The sequence below is a fragment of the Acyrthosiphon pisum genome, chromosome A1 (genome assembly GCF_005508785.2).
Source record: "Acyrthosiphon pisum isolate AL4f chromosome A1, pea_aphid_22Mar2018_4r6ur, whole genome shotgun sequence".
Lineage (NCBI taxonomy): Eukaryota > Metazoa > Arthropoda > Insecta > Hemiptera > Aphididae > Acyrthosiphon > Acyrthosiphon pisum.
The window spans coordinates 122,657,430-122,671,219 of NC_042494.1; the positions used below are offsets into that span (position 1 = coordinate 122,657,430).

Here is a 13,790-nt window from a genome sequence, read left to right on the forward strand (position 1 = left end):
CATTTTCCGACCCAATCATGGCGAACGAGCATCAATTATCTGGTGTTTGTTTTTGTCACACTTGCCACTTGCTTACCTATTTGCTTAGATTATTTCACAGAGTATAGAAATCTGTAACTACCGAAGATACAAATATACAGATATGTTTCTTTATTATATATATATATGTGTGTGTAAAAGGAACCTACATATTTCGCGGGTAATGTGGATTTCCTAAATATAAAATAAATAGTTTTGTCCATGTGCTTTTTTATTCCAACTGTGTATTTATATAAACAATTACAATGTTATATTTTATGAAGTAGTATACGTAGTTATTGACTACCCTGTCATCCTATTTATATACTAATATTTTATACGGTTGTGTGTTAATGTATACCTACCTATAAAAAAATATACCTACATGTATTTTGAAAACATATAATTGAACACACTGTCACTTACAGCCTTATACCTGCATGGCATTCTAGGATTTGTTAGTAAACATGCTTCCGCGTGTAAACATTAAATGTGCAAAAAAAGAACAACAAACTGTTTATATTGAATTGTCTACCTTTGCTGTTAAGCGACGACGATATATTATGTGTTATGTTCAATGGACCGTACAATTAATAATCCACGAATTATCGTATTTCATGGGCGTAGTGAGTCAATTGGAAACGTGAAGGTCCAGCGAAAATTAAACGGTGTTGGGTGTTAAATACTAAGTTCTGACGTCAGCACATAATATGTTAATACATTATATTTTATAACATAAGATATACAGAGTGATTTACCAAGCACGTGCTCACATTAATTTAATTTATATTTTATACCATTTAAGGAGAGGCCAATAGAAACTTTTTTCTTTCAAATAAGAATCTTATTTTTTTACTGTTAATTGTTAACCAGATGATTTTTTTTTTCGAAATTGTTAAATGTTAATATAGGTACAAAGAAATGTGGGATTAAAAATTTGATCGAATAGTTTCCGAGTCATTAAAATGAATAAAATGTTTATACTTAAGATAATATTTAATAAAAATGGTTTTTCCTTTATGTAAAATATAAGTAATATCTCTGTATATTATATTATACTTGAAAAGTTTGTAACAAATTATAAAATATTAATGGGATGATATTAATACGCCTAACTATAATGTCAAAAGTCCCAATATATTTCAAATCTATTATCAGGGACCTATATTTTTGTTAGTATAGATACACAAATTTAATAACTCAAAAACTACTAGTTTGAATTTGATATATCTATATTTTCAAGAAAGTAATAAATTTGCAAAACAATTTACAGGAAAAAAGAATGATTTTCATTTTAAATTGTTGCCCTAGCTAAGCATTCCAAAAACCAGAATTTAAATTTTAAAAAATATGTATTTAACAAAAGGGTGAGCATGTTTGGTATATCACTCTGTGCAAATAAAACAACATGTCACATACCTACTGGATTATTATGTTTATATATTATATAGGTTACGCATACCTATATTATGCATTGTAATATTATATGTAATATAATCAGATGTTTACGTATTTCATTTTAGAGTTATTAGAACAAAAGTAAAATATTCGAATAAAATAAAACTTGTTTTGTTATAGTTTCATAGTATGATGGTCGTTTTCAAAATGTTCGAATAATAAAATGTGTACAATATGTATAATATTGTATAGTCTATACTCTATGCAGTATACATATATCATTATATCGCAGATAATTAAGGATTCTATATTTATTATTTTTACAACTGAACACGGTATCTCATGAGTCACGAATATATTATAATATTTTTAAGTAATGCGAATTATTTAATAAATCTTGGAGGGACACTGAACATAATCGTCTGAGCCACAACAAGTTGTATTTAAAGTTCAAACAAGTTACCGCCAAACGCGGCATAAGATACGTGTGGTGAATATAATTATAGTTAAGTACCTATATATACCAATATAATATGCATTACTATGTACTAATAATAATGAAATATGTTCGCAGTTAAAACCCAAAACGTATTTGTATTTTTTTTTTTAAATAAGTAAAATTAGTAAGTATAATAATAGTTAATTGTTGTAAAATATTGTTATACAATAGAGCTGTTATTTCAGTTAAAAATACAATATTGTATCTCTATATGTATATTTATTGGATTATTATTAATTAGATCACGATGAAAATAGTGTAATAATATGATAATTTATCAGCCATCACATATCTTCTTCTTCTTCTTTTCTTGAAGTTCCTATCTTTCGGATGTTTGGAATCATACTTAATATTGTTTCTCTTTCTAACGATAAACAAAATAATTAATTTGATGTTGTGCCAAACCACGTCTCAATAAGCTACAAAACCAGATCTTAGGAGATAATTATTAAGTTTTCCAAATTTTCCAAATTTTTATTTTTAATATTATGCATTTGTTTGAAACGTCATCATCCATGATACGTGGGAAAGATAAATTATAATTATTGGTAACATTCGAGTGGGCGTGCAATAAGCAAGTGCACACATATTATATATGTTAATATTTTATATTATATTAGACTAATAATTATACCTAGCCTATCGTGTTTCTCGTTATAATACGATAAATGTATAATTTGAATGAACGCCGATCTGCGAACGGTTATAATATTATATCGTATTACGTTTTGCCGACAATAGCTGCACCGCGATCCATAGCATAATATTATATCAGTCGTACCCTGCAGTACCCTACTATAATATAATATTATAATAAACCTATTATACACCGCTGCGGCAGATAATAGGGTCAAACAATAAAAATCGTGCAATTACTCGTAAATCGCAATATGCAGTTAATACGTATAGGTACTTATAATGCGATATAATACGTAAACAGCGTACACATATACGTACATGGTACATACGACTGTTATACGAGCGTCATAATATTATTCTGCCGAGGATTCTGTTGAGAAAAAAACTCGAGTCCTATAATAACGAGAAAAGGGTGTGACCGTCGCCACGACCGTTTGTGTGCACATTACACAGGCGGTCGCGACGTAGCAAACTATTATACGATACCATTAATCATTATATTCAACGCTGCAGTAATAATACCATAGGAACCTAATAAGCATAATAATTAGGTAATAAGTAATAACTAATAAGCATTCACCGACGCTGGAGTACGAAGACAATAATAATCAAAATATTCTGTTTGTTTTTGGAAAACAATAATTTTCGCTCATATAGGTACGCGTATAACAGTACAGATGACTCCAAAGTTATATTATGGGCAGCATAATAATATGCCCATTCATGCCGGACCATAATATTATATAGGTAGGTAATATATATAGGTAGTCAATAGATAGGTAGGTATATAGGCACTTACACAATACAGTTCGTGATGATCTTTATGGTATTTTTTCTCTCTGTGTTGTGTTATGTGAAAACGAATATTTTTTTGGTATTTCTAATATACGATATTATATATACGTACTGCGGGAATAATATAAAAATATAATATACAACTCGTAACTAGCTCGCGTGATCCGTCCGAGTGAAACTATCCGCGCACAACGGAGAATCGTGTGATTGTGTCGCCGCCGCCACCGCTGCCGTACGTATGGACCCACAGTGGCACACAGGATATCGTGTCGTCGATCGCCGATCGAATATTGGCTGTGCGCGCAGGTGTGTGCTCGTACACAATATCATAGGTAGGTATATAATATTATACGAAGATACCTATTTGTAGATCAGCAGGCGCACGATTGGGAGATCGATGAAAACGTGAGAAATCTCGGGGCCCGCGTGCGACGACCGTGCAGTATGTTATATACCTCTTTTGGTATATTATATTATAGTTACGATCAAATCGAGGAAGTTACTGAATGGCCAAATTGATTACTATTATTATTACCCGGTTTTATCTTTTTTTTGTTAACCGGAACGACAAAAAATATTGCAGAATGCACCGTTCTCGTTTGCCAAAATAAATAATGATATATATATATATATACATATGAACATGCTGTATACTGTAAGACTGTATGAGCATGATAGTAATATTATGTAGGTACTTGAGTAAATTCTGTGCAAAGATAGAATACTTATTTGATTCATTACCCCGAACGTTACTTTCAGCACGGTAGATCAGCTGATATTGTCCGGTTTTACTGGAAGATTTCTAAACAGGGTTTGAACGCATGATACTGTGATAATCATTCCTTCACGGCGTCATATTATCTATATTTTCGTATTCAATCCCCAACGGCCTACATGCAATAAATTTTATGTGAAATTGAAAATTTGACTTTTTCATTACATTGTCATTTGTCTTGTCCGACGGACATCATAACGTGAGTGGGCTTCGATCACAACACAGTCGCGTTGTGTATGGAAAAAAAACTGAAAACGTGACGAAAAACACACGTTTAAACAAGACACAAGGTATAACCTTATTCGTTATCTAAATGTGTGCGATTTGTTGATGCTGATTTGCTAGTTCTTTTTCTCGTTTTTACTACGTTACGTGTTTGATGACAAACGTAATTTCAATACACGTGCGTGTGCGATTATTGTTGATATTATAATAATACCATATAGTAAAATATTATATTATTATATGTTTAGGTTCGTGCAGTGACTGCCGATCGTCATCGAAATAACCAGCGTGAGAGTGTTACGATTGTCATTATACGTCACAATGTTATAATATTATGTTATAATTATATTATAATGCAGCAGGAGCACGTCGCGACCGTATGAAATTTGCACTTTTTCTCAGCACACAAACGATCGATTAAAACGGCGAAACCAAATAATAATACTAATCGTGGCCAAAGGACAACCGCGATGGTAGCAGTGGTGATGGCGGAAATAGAAAGAGGAGAAAAAAAATTACACCGATGTCCGATAATACCCCTTTTTTTACTGCGTTGGTTCTAAATACTAATGATTCGACCGGATAACGAATTGGGCGTGCGTATTATTATAAATATTTTCCCTGAGCTACACACGCATACACACACATTTTGCCCGATAAACGTTATATTGTTCCGTTGACGGTGTGTTATTAGTTATTACGGATAGAGCTAAAGACGCACACGCACACATAATACTATGTACATTGTATACCTATAGTTAGTACGGCGGTCACTTTCTTACGATACACACACTACACACACATATTATAGACGTATGCAATGTTTTAAACTCTCGCCCGAATCGCATTGCCATCGGGACGTACATATATGTATATAACATTATTATAATATACATCGTAGTCCATAGCTTTGTATCAGATATTATTATAATATAATATTATGCTATATACCTACCATTTTCTCTGCGGACGAAGAATCGCCTCCGCTCGCGTATTATGCAGAGTCGTAAAAAAATACAAAACAATTTCACTATATTCGCCGCCCATCGCACTGTTTGCCCATCACGATTCGACGTCGTGTGCAGATTCGGTTTCGGAATATATTATATTAGGTCCCGGGCACATAAAAGATGCTATATAATATATTATATACATCTTATCGGAGACGACGGCCGTGCGCGTTGTACAATGTACAGTTTACACGTATATATTAAACAATATTATTATTAAATATATTATGATAATTGTGTGTACTGTGTACAACTGGACAAGCGCGACGGCGATCGGCCTGGTATTCTATCGTAACAATATAATCATAATAATAATAATTGCGATCGCCGAAAACGGTCATGTGAAATCCTTGGTTGTGTTTGCGTTTCCGTCGCAAGTTTTTCGTCGTGAAACCTGCACACGCGCGTGAGTATATTATTATTATTTCTATTATTGTAAGATCGTGACAACGGGCACGCACCCCATCTGCGGAGAGAAATAATATCACATAACACTAGTTTTACGTCCCGTTGAAATTCTGCACACATATTTGTATAAATATATCAAATAATATATATATTATAATTATATACCACGCGGAAACGACGGAAATGATATTGCTGTTTTTGATATTCTTTTTCTACAAATTTCCGACTCTGCTCCCGACACTTGATAATAATATGTACCTATAGAGTATAGACCAATAGTCTATGTGTAGGTTAGATTAGGTGGTCGTTGAACTATACAATATAATATTGACCCATTGAGGTAGGTACCCCAAATTTCGGGTCTATAGAAGTGTTGGTTTATTTCGTTTGTTATTATTCAGTTTTATACGGGGTTTTATGTATATTTCATTATTTTTTTCCGTCGAGATTTCCGATAACGTGGCATCACGAGGGCGTCATTTAATACAATGATTTTTTTTTTAACACACGAGTGCGTTCGTTATTATATTATAATATATATTTTGTAGGACATCTGGAAGTCCTTATATGCACCATGCACCCCATTTTTATTTTTATTTACATATGTGTATCATGGTACACCGATGCACCCGGTGACCCGTTGCTGTTGCTATGTAGGTACCTATGGGTATAGTGGCTTTCGAAACGAAACAGAAAGTTTGAGATGACCTACGATATCAAAACCGTTCGGCTGTGTACAGATTTTGTGGACCGAAAGCAATGCGCGTTTTACATAATTTTCAGTAACAAGCTAACAATTTTCCAACAACAATACTTGAGGTTTTGATGTTTAGAGACTATATTATGGAGTGTTTCGATTTTTGACCACAATCAGACTTCACATTGCCAATTCTAGTATATACACAACAGCAGATAGATATAGTGTTTTACACACATGCATAATTTTACGGTATTGCGTAGATGCATAATCATATAGTCACCTATGTAATGTACGAAAAGTGAGTGGTATAAATGTTAAATGTGTAAACGTACCAAATGTGGTCTAAGTATTTATATACCTTGCGGTAAAATTGAGTTTTACATATACGTTCAAGAGAGTATACTATGTGGAAACATTACAACTGCTTGACGATTTCCGTGATAAACATTCCAAATTTGTTTTATTTTACGTATAGCGCGTAATATACTGTTATACAAGACTTTTGTATTGTATCATTTACCGTAGGTACCAAAATATTTTTAAATAATACAATAATGTTGCAAATTGTTTGTGAGAGGTGCATCGTGCATGATTAAATATAACGAGTAATGATGTGCATACAAAAAAAAGTTATTCTACTTCAAGTTTAACGGCCTCAATTATTGCAATGTGCCAGAATATAAAATAATATTATTAATTATAGGTAATGAATAATAATTTATACCTAATAGCCATATTATTGCGTGTTGCCTATATAGTTATTGCCAATGTTGTCATCAGATACCTACTTATATTTTGTAAATTAATGCCCAACCGTGATTTTTGACAATATAGGTTCAAAAATCAGGACCATCGAATGTTACTCCAGTAACAATTTCGAAATAATGGAAACGATATTTTATTCTACTTAATACATTATTTCGATTATGTATTACGACTATTATGATACGTTATTTGTTTAGCTATACCCATCACGGAATCATCATATATTATATTATGTTAATTATATAGATTTATTATAAGGATTTTAAATTATTTATATAAGAGATGTATACCAGACCAGTATACAAGGATGAAGGGTGATTAGTGGTTCAACCCCCGCTCCCTTACACTATTACCAAAAAAATGATCCAGAATACGTGAGTAATGTATACACTTCAAGAAATAATTTCAAAAAAGCTTTAATTTAAACATGATGGGTAAATTTTAAATACGTATAGGTACGGCTATACATGTAAATTCTTATATTACTTATGTATAATTAATTAATACTATACATGTATAATTGATTAAGATACATATAATATAATGATTAGATGTAATTTTTTTGTTCATGCAAACTGTTACTTTTCTAAAGAGTTGTATGTAAAACAAAAGTCTTATAAATAACTAAATGTATTTAGTAATGATTATGTTTAATTATTATATAACTAATTATAATATTGTGACTAATATGCATAAATAATATTATGTTGCGTTGGTATTCTTGTTTTAATCATTAACATAATATATATTATTGGCTCGACGTATAGTTTAGAAAAGCTCAATGTTTTACTGAAAGTAGATCAAATTCACTAGGTATTAGAAAAATATATTAATAAGCTCAATGGCTTATATTGGTCCATATGAGAAATCCTAGTTGTGGTTTTAAGGCCAGATTAGACATTATTACGTGGTTTACCTTGTTCAATTCATCTTATTGAGTGAAAAATTTCAAGAATTTTAAACCAGAAAATTACCAGATATAATTATGTGGTTTTTCTATACTATAGGATCTATAGGATTGAATTATAAGAAAGACCTGCTATAAACATCCTCGTAAAGTCGTATGACCCAGAGGTAAATAAAAAATAAAAACAATAATAGGAAATAATTTGACCGTTATCGTGACACGGTCCGGTGACGTCTTTAATACTATAAGTTAATACAACGAGCGCATCCTTTTTCTTACTGAGTAATAGCTGCGTAAAGTGCACGCGTACCTATACATAATGTTAGATTATTATATTATTATATTATAGTACATTATTACCTACATATAATATGGTATCAACAGTTGCAATTTTCTCGTTTAAAATACTTAATCATATACCTACGTACATTTCGTACTTCGTCCGCATATACATAAATACATAATATATTGCTGATTATTAGATTATGTATCATTAAGTATGCGTATGTCTGCAATATATTTTTAATTGTATTATTGTCCAGAACCGTTAAGTATACATAATATGCATTTTATGTGTATTATGTATATGTATTCGTGAAAGTTTAGGACAGTTGGCGATCCGTTATGGAATAAAAGAAACAATCAAAACAATGTGCGAATCGTCGCAGTGTAAAACGTCAATTATAATAAATAATAATATAAAAACAAGTTATAACCACAAACAATTAATAAAAAACGACGCTGTGCCATTACACTTTTCATAGGATATATCGAATATGGCACGTATATTGTAAATAATAGTTATGTAGGTACAGATGTGAAATATGTTTTCACTTCCGATATTGTTCTATTAGGAGTAGGTTCTAACCATATGGTGTATTTTGTATTTCTATATATGTTTAGTGTAAAAAATCGTAAATTAGATTTTTTTATAGGTACTCATCAATTAGTTTTATTAATAGGTATTAAAAATTTGCAAAATCGTCAAGTGTTTTCATTTTAAAAATATTTGTTTAATTGGTACTAGGTACTGTGATAAAATATTATGTTATATGAATCATTTAATTATAATTAATGAACAGAAACGAATAAACAATTATATTATTTTACAAATAAAATCGAAAATGTTAATTAATAAATTAATCATTCGGTGTAATTAACTTAATCATAATAAAATGATTTCGATTTCGAAATCCGAGCATCATCGCCAATATATTATTGTTATATAAGTTATATAATATAGCAATAAGATTTTGAGTGCAAAAATCTGGTTGGTAGCTATAACGATGAACTTTTTGTTAAAAACCCATCACTCGTGAAATTGGTATGTGCGTATACTAACCTCTGTGCTCTCTAACCTAAAAATATGATGGTCGTTTTGGGTTGAAATGGGCGTTTATTTCCGTTTGGTACGTAAAAAAAATTAGTCAGCCCCGCAGCCACAATATCAAACGCGCATCGTCTTCGTTCATCACGTGTTGATGTTCCTTTCGATCGAACTTTAGGAAGAAAGAAAGGGACAGAGATATAAATAACCAATATATATTATATGTGTATTGTCTTACATAAACATTGTTTTGTTGTTGTACAAATCTCTGCGAAATCGAGTTTCGGCAAGTAGAATACACCGCCAGCGTCTGTTTGAGTCTTGTATAACTTAAAACTGTACCTATAATAATATGATATATACGTATATATTAACGCTCTGATACGGTTGCAACGTGTTATGGAGTAGCTGCACTCGTAATCGTTTTTGGCGCGTGACGCACTACAATATATATAAGTACGTAAAGCACGCAGATAGATATGTCTACTATTATGTACCTATGTAGAGTTGCTAAACGAAACTAACTAAGCGCGGAACTTGACCGAAAATGCGGTTCGCGACGAAAAAAATATAATTATTACTATCCGATAGAACGACGATGAAGACGACGATAACGTGCTGTTGTTACAAGACGCATAATATTAATGCTGCAGCCGATATGAAATAAAATATTATATTTGTATATCATAATAATAGTACGATATATTATAGCGTGAGAATTGGCCAATTAGCTGATGACGACGGAATTTCGAGCGCAAAAATAGTAAAACCACAAATCACAAGTTGCTTAATGGCGTTATTGGTACACCTCTCTAAACGGTATTATCACAACGATATAACACGTTGCATCAAACGTCGGAATTCGCATATTTCTATACATCTATATGTATATAATATATTATACCTAATATATCGCGCGCCAAAAATCGCGTATTGGGCAATATATAGGTAATGTATTTACGTGATAATCGAGAGAGACTGACGAGATATGGCTGCTACAGCGGTTAACCTTTATCCACCTATTCGTTTACCGTAAAACACTTAAATGTCACTACAGAATTGCGTAAAAACGGCTGCAGCCGTATACTTGAGCGCTGGGAATATCGTTAGAGACGGAGTCATCGCACGTGCCTCGGGACAGTGCTGCAGTACAGTGTACACTCTTCCCGCAGTAGATGTACACAACCGTATCATCTTGTCTTTTTATGCACGTCGAAATAATGCTATAATATATATACGGTATATACCCATATATACATAGGAATTTACGAGTCAACGAGGAGTCTTGCTGTGAACGCGCGAGCAGTATAATGAAGGTCGTCAAACCTGGTTTCGTCGTTTTGTCTATACGCCAGAGAAACTCATTAATTAGGTGTTCATTTATATATATATAAATACTGTCTTACGTGTATTTTAATATTACATCGCACTTGCCGCGGACGAGTACCCGGAGTAACGATTCCACCATCGTGCAGCCGAGGTTCATCTTATCGAAAACGATAAAACGCGAATTTCAAACGGAAGTTTTTTTATGTAATATAATATAATATAGGACTAAACTAATAATTGGCGATAGCCTTAACGAGGTGTATTGGTATTATTATATGCCTACGTATTATCGCATAGTAGTTTATTGAACTGTACATTGTAGAAAAACTACGTACCACGTATTGTTATAAATACTTATAATAGTATAGGTACTAGATAGGTATAAACCTATTATTATTCGGGTACGAGTAATGTACAACTGAAACATCTGAAAATCTCCGAAAAATATTACTTGATTGAAATCCAGAATTGTTTTTGTTTTAGGTCAGACAATCCATGTGTGCCTATACTTAATAACTATACCTACATATCACATATGATAAATATAGGTACTCGTAAAAACCGGAAATCGGGAGTAATGTATATTAATGATATGACATGTAATATATGTTAATTTTTTGAAGCCTCTCATAAATTATTTTACCTACTAATATAGTACTTACATACCACCATTACCATCATAACTTATTGGAAAATAACTACAGCCTTCTTATGAATGGAACATAATACACAATTATTAAAAAAAAAACTCTAATATTGTGATTCTATTTTCTAATTTGATACGGATCTAATTTCAATATTTAGAAAGAATCTGTGTAGTGCACTACACATGTGTACATTATATACGAATTTCATATATTTGTTTGAATAAGAAACATGTGAGCATTATTTAATCTTGATGTATAGAAACTATACTCATGTTCATATATGTATAAGCATTACTTTAGACATAACTCAATATATCATTTACATCTACTTATGTATCAAAAAAACGTAATAGATATATTGATTAATATTTAGAATATATTGTTTTACTCGTTTCTCTTTACAAAATTATTATACTTCAAACGTAACGTTACTCGTTAGTAATAATTTGTTACGTTGGTATTTGAATTTTGAAATTGGAGTTATTAGAACACTGTATACATTTGAAATTATAACTATTCAAATATTCTATAATCTAAATTAATTAATTAGTATATATTGTATTTAAACAATAAAAAAAATTGAATAATTTCTTAAATGTATCATTAATATTTCTATTTATAAATTTAAATCGATTTAAAGTCAACATTTACTTCTGTATAATTTTTAGGTTTGTTACAAAGAAAACTAATACAGAACAGGTGGAATTGATTTTAAGCAGCATATGCATTATTTTCGTACATTGAATTTGTGATCGATGATCAATGCAAAACGGATAAAGAAAAATGTTTTCTATTATATTTTAAAATCTTGTTTTTGATCAGGACACTGCAGATCTCTAACAATAGGTTGTAAGCCAGTGTGAATCGTCCTTTAAAAACGCCATAAATAATAAATGATCACAGAAAGACTCATATCCGCATGATGAAAGCGGCAATAATATTATTGAAATCTCGTATATATACTATCGCAAGTGATATATAAGCATAAAAGTCGGACAATAAATGTCCGCATTTTGATTGGCTAATCTAGTCAGGGATACATAATATGTGATCCACAGAATAAATCAAATGTTTGTACATTAATATTTTATATATAGGTAGGTACCAACATTAGTTTTTTTTTGCGATTGTTAAAGAACATATATTTCGAATATATTATATTTTCGTTGGTACTAGGTATAGTTAGAACGTCGATGACTTTACTAATATTATAATGTAATAAAATCCGTTCATAATGTCTATAGAACCGGCCTCCACTTGTGACTTTCAGGCGAAACGACTTCCTGACCGTGTGTACCGTAAGAGGATCGTTATATTGTTATTATATACTGCGCATATTTACCATTGAAACACGCGACTTGCAGCACAATATGACGACGAAGGCCGAGATTTAGTAAAAAATACTATACCTATTATTTTTACCGTCAACGGTCCCACAACATTTCACCATTATTATAAAAATACTAACCCCTTGTAGAGATTTTAACGCCCCGTAATCATCGCGGTTAGTGGGTTCAGACATATATGACGTATAGCCAGGGTGGTGTGCAGTAAGGAGGTGCTCGTTCGTTAAAATCCAATACTAATTTTTATAAGAATAAAATTCGAATCGAGAAAGTCCATTAATTCCAACAAATACTAACTATATAATAGTAAACAGTTGAACCTTAAAATATTATACGCAGGTACGATCTAAAAATTAAGATGACGATGATATTATATTATTATATTAATACCGTAGTAAGTCACTTATAAAACCGGAAGATTATTGAAGTAGTATTTTCGATTAGACGGATTCTATATTATTATACCTACCAAATGAAAGACAATTTCCGGGAAAAACTAGATTATAACATCCCCAAAGGCAGCGATCCGTATACATATACATTATATTATACCTATAGTATACCACACGTGTATAGTAAAAAGTACACTTGCATCGTGTGAACCAAAAAAAAACAAATAATATCACATTTTAAAAAGAGGTAGGTACTCACCACAGTTTAAGCAGTCATCCGAGTCGCACATGTCCATGGGGTTCGGATGTGTGTATAGAAACGGAACTCACTGAACGCGCACAACAGACGACGCTCGTTACACGACCGCACAACGGAATGAACGACCGCCGCCGGACACACTACCTGCGGTATTATCCTCCCCCCACTGCCACTGGTAGTCAACCAATGTTTTAATTTTTTTTTCTATAATCATTATTCACTACACTACAAACGCTCTGTATGTTCACCACCTCTCCGCCCCCGCTGTTGCCATTACCACTACTTTCTCCTACCCATATTATATTTAATATAATACATATATATAAGCTGCCATTCCGTCGAATGGAAGAG

The 13,790-nt window shown here is 31.9% G+C and overlaps 1 protein-coding gene across 1 annotated transcript in view; it reads right to left on the reverse strand.

The window, feature by feature from the left end:
- The window catches only part of LOC100570719, a 48,268-nt gene extending 34,679 nt beyond the window's left edge, over positions 1 to 13,589 (reverse strand). Inside the window, exon 1 of the mRNA XM_003244716.4 lies at positions 13,440 to 13,589. The gene's annotated coding sequence lies outside the window, so the exon portion shown is untranslated. The remainder of the gene's footprint in view (positions 1 to 13,439) is intronic.
- Between the last annotated feature and the right edge of the window lie 201 nt (positions 13,590 to 13,790).